An 8,907-nucleotide genomic window follows, 5' to 3' on the forward strand; every position below is an offset into this window, starting at 1 on the left:
GGAAAGGCCCCGAGCCCTAGAATCGGTCGCACGAGGCCGGGCTGGAGCTCTGGTGGAGTCGGCGGGAAAGTCACGGCTGCGGGCGCCCCCTGTCGGCACGGAGGAGCCGGAGTCCCAAAGGCTGGGGTCTCCGCCTGCGCGGAGATGGCCACCTGGCCTGGAGAACAGGGGAGACGAAAACCCGAGAAGCTCCTCTGTCTGGTGCACCTCTTCCTCGTAAAGTGCACGCGAACTATGGTTTTTACGTTGCAAATTTCTCTTTCTACACAAACGGAACAAGTGGTAACTCGTTCTCTGAGGATGTGGTAACTTCTCTGAGTTTAACTGACATGAGCTTGGGCAGAAATGCGTCTCTTAAGCTGGACACGTGACATTAGAAGTAGTACGCAGTTATTTTTCATAGCCTGAAACGTCCTTTTGTGATACTTCAGTTCCTGCCTTCCCAGTCCAGCAGAAGCATCTACGTCTGTTTCTGGAAAGGACCTGAATATGGCTTCTCGTCGCACTTGCAAAGTGAGGCGAAAATGTCAGGCTCCGCAGCTATGCTGGGTGCGAGCGTGTTGTGGGCCTGGAACCCGGCTAGCCACCCAGTCCTGGAACCTCATCTCCTTTCTGTTGGATAAAGTCATTGGACAAGATCCCCCAGGTCTTCTTAATACTGAGCATGCGTTCATAATCAAATAAGCGACCAAGTACAGTGGAAAACGCGAATGGTCAGCTGGGCTGCAAGGCGGGAGAGAGCGCAGGATGAGCTCGCCTGCACCTGAGCAAGAAGCCGGGGCTAAGTACATGGAAATCATTGAGATGAAATTTGATACAGGGCAGAAGGAAGAGTGAAATAGTCTCATATTACTTTCCACCTGAAGCTCTGAGCCGAAAGGGACAGAGCTCTGACCCCCTCCAATCGGGGCTTTTTTTTTTTGAGACGGAGTTTGCGCTCTTGTTCAGCCTGGAGTGCAATGGAGTAATCTCGGCTCATCACAACCTCCCCCTCCTGGGTTCAAGGGGTTATCCTGCCTCAGCCTCCCGGGTAGCTGGGATTACAGGCATGAGCCACCAAGTCTGGCTAATTTTGTATTTTTAATAGAGACGGGGTTTCTCCATGTTGGTCAGGCTGGTCCTGAACTCCCGACCTCCGGTGATCTGCCACCTCGGTCTCCCAAAGTGCTGGGATTACAGGCGTGAGCCACCGCGCCTGGCCAATCAGGGCTCTTTCTTGAGGCTTTGCCTTCTGTTCCTTGGTAGGAAATTATGTTTGAAACTTTCATCAAATAATAGCATTGTCTTATTTGGCGATAATTGGAACATACCTAATGAATGGGTTTCTTTAGCTCATGATACATACTGAGTTTTTTACTGCCATTTTAACAATTAAATGTTGAAATTTGGATGTTTTCCAATTCGGTTATTTTTAAATGTAATGCATTGTCTGTAAATACTCTATTAGTAGAATTTTCAGCAGAAAATCTGAAAACCTGCATTCTTGTTGTGCTAGCTGAAACCTAAATGAGACTTCATAACCTAGAGCTTTAACTTATTGGTATGGCCATCTGCAATAAATATACAAAAGCGCAATTGTCCTGTGCCTTGGAGGCGATCAGCTACCACTGTGGTACTGCCTGTGCATCTTCTGAGTGAACATGTACAGCGGCATTCGTGTTTTACTAATGCTCAAAGACGACTGGAAATTCAATGAAGGAATTTCATTGAGAAGTACAATTGTAATTTTTGTACAAGTGTGATTTTTTTTTTTAGATAAAAAATCTGGTACCTCTTTTTCTTAGGCTTATCCTTTAAGTATTTGCTTAATACTGGTGAAAACAAATTAACTACCTTGATCATAAATGAGGGAATTTCATTATAGAGAAAAGCAAAATATGGCCCAGCAGGTATGTGAAAATGGCTGATGTGACTGGAACTAAGGAAACAAATGGTTAAGATAATATTAGACAAAAGTAATGGAAAATATTATATATTTTGGAAATCAGTGTGGAGGGTCCTCAAAAAATTAAAAACGGAGCTTCCATATGAATCAGCTATCACACTTCTGGGTATATACCCAAAGGAAATGAAATTGATGTCTTGAAGAGATACCTGCACTCCCATGTTTACTGCAGCATTGTTTACAATACCTAAGGTCAGGAAATGATGTAGGTATCCAGCAACAGATGAATGGATCAATTTTTTCTGAGACGAAGTCTAGCTCTGTTGCTCAGGCTGGAGTGCAGTGGAGCGATCTCAGCTCACTGCAACCTCTGCCTTCTGGGTTCAAGAGATTCTCCTGCCTCAGCCTCCTGAATAGCTGGGACGACAGGCGTGCACCACCACGCCCGGCTAATTTTTGTATTTTTAGTAGAGACGGGGTTTCACCATGTTGGTCAGGCTTGTCTCAAGCTTCTGACCCGCACACCTCGGCATCCCAAAGTGCTGGGATCACAGGTGTGACCCACTGCGCTGGCCTTTTTGTTTGTTTGTTTGTTTTAGACGGAGTCTTACTCTGTTGCTCAGGCTGGAGCACAGTGACAGATCTCATCTCACTGCAACCTCCACTTCCTGAGTTAAATTTATTTATTTATTTTTTGAGATAGAGTCTTGCTCTGTCACCCAGGCTGGAATGCAATGGCGCAATCTTGGCTCACTGCAACCTCTGCCTCCTGGGTTCAAGTGATTCTCTTGCCTCAGCCTCCCAAGTAGCTGGGATTACAGGTGTGTACCATCATGGCTGTCACCATTTTTTGTATTTTTAATAGTCAGGGCTTCACCATGTTGTCCGGGCTGGTCTCGAACTCCTGACCTCAGGTGATCTTCCCACCTCAGCCTCCCAAAGTGCTGGGACTACAGGTGTGAGCCACCGTGCCCAGACTGAATGGATCAATATTATTCAGCCTTAAAAAAGAAGGAAAATCTGAACGGGAATGGTGGCTCATGCGTGTAATCCTAGCCCTTTGAGAGGCCAAGGCGGGCGGATCACTTGAGGCCAGAAGTTCGAGACCAGCCTGGCCAACATGGTGAACCCTTCATCTCTACTAAAGATAAATATGCTGTGTGAGTTCACTTGTATGTGGAATCTAAAAAAAATCAAAGTTGTAGAAGCAGACAGTAGACTACTAGAATCAGGAGGTGGAATCCAGTGGGGATTTGGGAATTTTAAAGTTTATTAGTTTTAGTTTCAAACACTTTGCCCTATTTTACTCTTGAAAACCAATGGCTTCTATGGCCCTCAATTTCTCTTTATAAAATGTTATGTTCGAGCCAGGTGCTGTGGCTCATGCTTGTAATCCCAGCATTTGGTGAGGCTGAGGTGGGTGGATCACCTGAGGACAGGAGTTTGAGACCAGCCTGACCAGTATGGTGAAACTCCATCTCTACTAAAATACAAAAATTAGCTGGGTGTGGTGGCAGATGCCTGTAATCTCAGCTACTGGGGGCAATGGGGAGGGGGGGTGAGCCAAGCGATCCTCCAGCCTCAGCCTCCTGAGTAGCTGGGATTGCAGGTGCCTGCCACCATGCCTGGCTAATTTTTGTATTTTCAGTAGAGACAGGGTTTTGCTATGTTGGCCAGGCTGGTCTCAGATTCCTGACCTCAAGGTATCCTCCTGCCTCAGCCTCCCAAAGTTCTGGGACTGCTTCTGCCCTTTTTTTTTTTAAATGGACTCAATGGAAGAGATGACCAAGGGACCGTCACAATTTGGAAAGCCTGTTATTGACACACCCGCTGTGCTGCTTCTGTGACTCAGGCCCACTGCCGTCAAGGTCGACCTTGGCCAATGTGGCTGCCCTGCCAAGCTCTAGAGAAAGTGTAACTGAAGCGTGGGGACTAAAGACGACTTTCCACCGGGACTGGTCAAATGAAGCCCCTCAAATCGTAGATGCACACTCAGGCTTAAAGAAATATAAAAAATGGGCTCATATTCTATGTACAGTTTGGTAACCTTCTTTATTTTCAGAATATTTTATCATGATAAATGTACTTTAACAACATGCCTTTTTTTTTTTCTTTTTTCTTTTTTGTTTTGAGACGGAGTCTTGCTCTGTTACCTGGGCTGGAGTGCAGTGGCATGATCTTGACTTACTGCAACCTCCACCTCCCAGGTTCAAGCAATACTTCTGCCTCAGCCTCCCGAGTAGCTGGGATTACAGGTACCCGCCACCACACCTGGCTAATTTTTGTATTTCGGTTGAGGCAGGGTTTCACCGTGTTGGCCAAGCTCGTCTTGAACTCCTGACCTCAGGTGATCTGCCGACCTTGGCCTCTCAAAGTGTTGGGATTACAGGCATGAGCCATCGCGGGGTGCCAACGTGCCTTTTAATGACGATGTCATCATGAATTGTGTGAATGGTTCTTTTAGGATTTGTGGAACCAGTCTTCTGTTTTAAGGCATTTAGGCTTGTTTTCCCATTTTTCAGTATTATAATCATTATCATGAGGTAGATCTTGGTAGATCAGCATTTCTCAGTCTCAGCACAATTGACATTTTGGGGGCCACATAATTATTTGCTTTGGGGGACTGTGCTATGCATTTAGAAGGTTTAGCAACATCTTTGGCCTCTATACTCACTTGGTTCTAGGAGCAACCCCACTCCTCCACTGGTGACAAGCAAACATGTCTCCAGACATCCTCAACAGTCCCTGTGGTCAAAAATCATGCCTGGTTGAGACCACTCTTGTGGAATATTTCAGCTTCTCCCTAATGCCTTAGGTCAATTACTAAATAACTTACCCTCTGGTGTCTTAATCAGAGAATAAGCCCATTTTAAATACTTTGGTGTTAAGCAAGTTGCCTTCTGAGAAGGCTGTACCAAACAGATATTTCCTCTAGCAGCCAAATGAAGACTTTAGTGTGAAAAACTGAATTAGATATCAGGCTCATTTCAACTTTTGAAATATTTCTAACAACTTTATGAAATGTATGTTTTCAATATCTCTATAGCCTTCCTTTACTAATTTTTGCAGCTTTTTTTTTTTTTTTTTTTGAGACTGAGTCTCACTCTTGTTACCCAGGCTGGAGTGCAATGGCACGATCTCAGCTCACCGCAACCTCCGCCTCCTGGGTTCAGGCAATTCTCCTGCCTCAGCCTCCTGAGTAGCTGGGATTACAGGCACGCACCACCATGCCCAACTAATTTTTTGTAGTTTTAGTGGAGACGGGGTTTCACCACGTTGACCAGGATGGTCTCGATCTCTTGACCTCGTGATCCACCCGCCTCGGCCTCCCAAAGTGCTGGGATTACAGGCGTGAGCCACCGCGCCCGGCCTTTTGCAGCTCTTTTAAAATTATCTTGTGAAGACTTTCACTGCAGGTATTCGTGTGGGTCTGTGGACGGCCATCTACTGGTCTTTCACTGCAATGACAGTGCCATCCCACTTCTAAAAGGAAATTTACGGCAGTCAAAAACTACTGAATTCACAGTACACGTGTGTAAATATTGGAATCACATTTAAAAAGGTCAATTGTCAAATGAATGTGTTGAGTCTGTTTACACACAGCAGTAGTCCGGGCCTTCTCCCTGGTTTCACTTTCTGAGGCTTCAGTTACCTGTAGCACAGTTTACTAAGAAAGATAACTTTGAAAGAGACACCACATTCACGTAACTTTCATTAAAGTAATGACTACCACTGTTCTATTTTATTATTAATAGATTATAAAATAATATTAATCCCTTTGTGTACCTAACTTTTAAATTAAACTTTATCATAGGTCTGTATGTATAGGAAAAAATGCAGTGTATATAGAGTTTGGTACTATCTGTGCTTTCAGGCATCCAGGGTATCTTGGCACGAGCTCTGTGGATGAGGAGGAACTCCTGTATTTTATTTGTGGAATTAAAAAAATCTAAATACAACATTTGTATGTTAAACTTCTTCAGTCTGAAATGTTTTCAGACATCCCCTGGGGGGCTTGGTACTGCCTCTGTGGATAAAGGGGAACTCCTGTATTTTATTTCCAGAATTTTTTTTTATCTAAATACAATTTTTTTTATGTTAAACTTCCTCAATCTGAAATTTAAGAATAAAAACCAGAGAGAGTATGCGAGGACTTAGAACAGTACTCAGCATATGAGGGCAGCCAGCACCAGGCCCAGTGCGGTGGCTCATGCTTGTAGTCCCAGCACTTTGGGAGGCTGAGGCAGGTGGATCACTTGAGGCCAGGAGTTCTAGACCAGCCTGGCCAACATAGTTAAACCCCATTTCTACTACAAGTGCAAAAAATTAGCTGGGTGTGGTGGCACACACCTGTAGTCCCAGCTACTTGGGAGGCTGAGGCATGAGAATTGCTTGAACATATCTTAACAGTGTTGACTTAAAATAGTGATTGAAATTGAGCCCACTGATGTGCATTTATTTTTGCTTTTGTTTTTAACAGCTTTATTGAGGTATAATAACATACTGCACATATTTGCTAGATTATTTTATTTTAAAATTTCACAAATAGACATTTCCTGTTTCTGTCCACTGAAGAGGCCTGGGGTAATGATAAACCAATAGCAATGAGCACAACTAGTGTCTGGATTGGAGTCTCTAAATGGCATTTCCCACTGAAAGCATCAGGGCTCACTGGAGGAATGCTTGATTCTAAATCTGGGTAGGAATTTATAAGATGAGTTAGGGACATATTATGGTGTCAAAAAGCAAGGAAGATTTATGCGTTATGTTCAAAGAACAGGGGCCAATGTAAAGAAACTCCCATTAGTCAGTTATGAAACCATTTAAGCTTCAAAAAGAATTAAGTCTAGAATTGGGGCCAGGTGCAGTGGCTAATGACTGTAATCCCAGCACTTTGGGAAGCTGAGGCGGATCGCCTGAGCTCAGGAGTTCGACACCAGCATGGGCAACAGGGTGAAACCCCATCTCTACTAAAAACACAAAAAATTAGCGGGGTGTGGCAGCGGGCACATATAGTCCCAGCTACTTGGGAGGCTGAGGCGGGTAGTTGCTTGAACCCGGGAGGCGGAGTTTGCAGTGAGCCAGGATCACACCGCTGCACTCCAGCCTGGATGACAGAGTGAGACTCTGGTTCAAAAAAAAAAAAGACTATAATTGATAGATACTGAATATGTAAAATCCAATAAATGTATGATAGAGAGAGAATGAGATAAAAAAGAAAAGAATAGCTGTAACAGCTCATTAGATGCCACAGTAAATAACTAGGACACCAACTTCTTACTCTGAAATTGATAATTAGAAGGAAAAAATTAGCATTTCCCTAACTTCCTTTTTTATTTTATTTATTTACTGTATTTATTTATTTTTTGAGATGGGGTTTCTCCACATTGGTCAGGCTGGTCTCCAATTCCCGACCTCAGGTAATCCCCCTGCCTCGGCCTGCCAAAGTGCTGGGATTACAGGCGTGAGCCACTGGCCCCCCTAACTTTCTTTCTTTCTTTCTTTTTTTTTTTTAAAAAGACATTTATTCAGCGTCACAATCAGACTATTACATTTAGCAATCAACAGCATGGGTGCAAAAAAGAAAAAGAAAAAGAAAAAAAATCTACATTAAAACCCCTTGTTGGAATGCTTTACACTTTCCACAGAACAGAAACTAAAATAACCTGTTATACAATTAGTCACAAATACAGTCCTCGAGTTTTTTGCCCATACACATGAGTATTTGTCTAACTCATGTCTTCTTTGTAGCAGCTAGGCCCTGCCACCACTGTGCTTGGCTGAGTTCACAAATCTGTTGTGACCTGTAGCTTCCCTGTCACTTCTCTGGCTCTCCTCTCCTGCTAGGCTTTGTTTCCTAATTACAATCTTCTGCCACTGCCATAGCTACTGCTGCTACTGGAACCTCCATAGCCACCTTGGTTTTGTGGTTTGGCAAAGTATTGGCCGCCACCACTATAGGGGCCAGAGCTTCTGCCTCCAAAGTTTCCTCCCTTCATGGGTCCAAAATTTGAAGACTGAGTGTTGTAACTGCCAAAATCATTGTAGCTTCCACCACCTCCAAAATTGCCTCCATCATTACCAAATCCATTCTAGCCATCCCCACTGCCACCATATCCACCACCACCACGGCTGCCACCAAAGCCACCACGACCACTGAAGTTTCCTCCACGACCAAAGTTGTCATTCCCACCGAAACCACCTCCACGACCACCACCAAAGTTTCCAGAACCACTTCGACCTCTTTGGCTGGATGAAGCACTAGCCATCTCTTGCTTTGACAGGGCTTTCCTAACTTCACAGTTGTGGCCATTCACAGTTTGGTATTTCTGAATGACAATCTTATCCACGGAGTCATGGTCATCAAAGGTTACAAAGGCAAAGCCCCTTTTCTTGCCACTGCCTCCGTCAGTCATGATTTCAGTCACTTCAATTTTTCCATACTGTTCAGAATAATCTCTTAGGTGATGTTCTTCAGTGTCTTCTTTAATGCCACCAACGAATATTTTTTTCACAGTTAAGTGGGCACCTGGTCTTTGAGAATCTTCTCTTGAGACAGCTCTTTGGTTCCACAACTCTTCCTCCACTTTGTGTGGCATTGCGTTGATGGCTGCATCCACTTCCTCCACAGTTGCATACGTGAGGAACCCAAAGCCCCTGGAGCGCTTGGTGTTTGGATCTCTCATTACCGCACAGTCTGTGAGCGTTCCCCATTGCTCAAAATGGCTCCTCAGGGGCTAGGCGCGGTGGCTCACGCCTGTAATCCCAGCACTTTGGGAGGCCGAGGCGGGTGGATCACGAGGTCAAGAGATCGAGACCATCCTGGTCAACATGGTGAAACCCCGTCTCTACTAAAAATACAAAATATCAGCTGGGCATGGTGGCGCCTGCCTGTAATCTCAGCTACTCAGGAGGCTGAGGCAGGAGAATTGCCTGAACCCAGAGGTTGCGGTGAGCCGAGATCGCGCCATTGCCCTTCAGCCTGGGTAACGAGAGCGAAACTCCGTCTCAAAAAAAAAAAA

General features: G+C 44.7%; 1 pseudogene across 1 annotated transcript; it reads right to left on the reverse strand.

Moving 5' to 3' along the window:
* Positions 1–7,746: 7,746 nt before the first annotated feature.
* LOC116563419 lies at positions 7,747–8,571 on the reverse strand (annotated as a pseudogene). The gene has a single exon (XR_004274390.1). The product of XR_004274390.1 is annotated as a heterogeneous nuclear ribonucleoprotein A1-like (transcript).
* Between the last annotated feature and the right edge of the window lie 336 nt (positions 8,572–8,907).

Source organism: Sapajus apella, unplaced genomic scaffold, assembly GCF_009761245.1.
Source record: "Sapajus apella isolate SASKATOON/1434 unplaced genomic scaffold, GSC_monkey_1.0 scaffold35, whole genome shotgun sequence".
Classification (NCBI taxonomy): domain Eukaryota; kingdom Metazoa; phylum Chordata; class Mammalia; order Primates; family Cebidae; genus Sapajus; species Sapajus apella.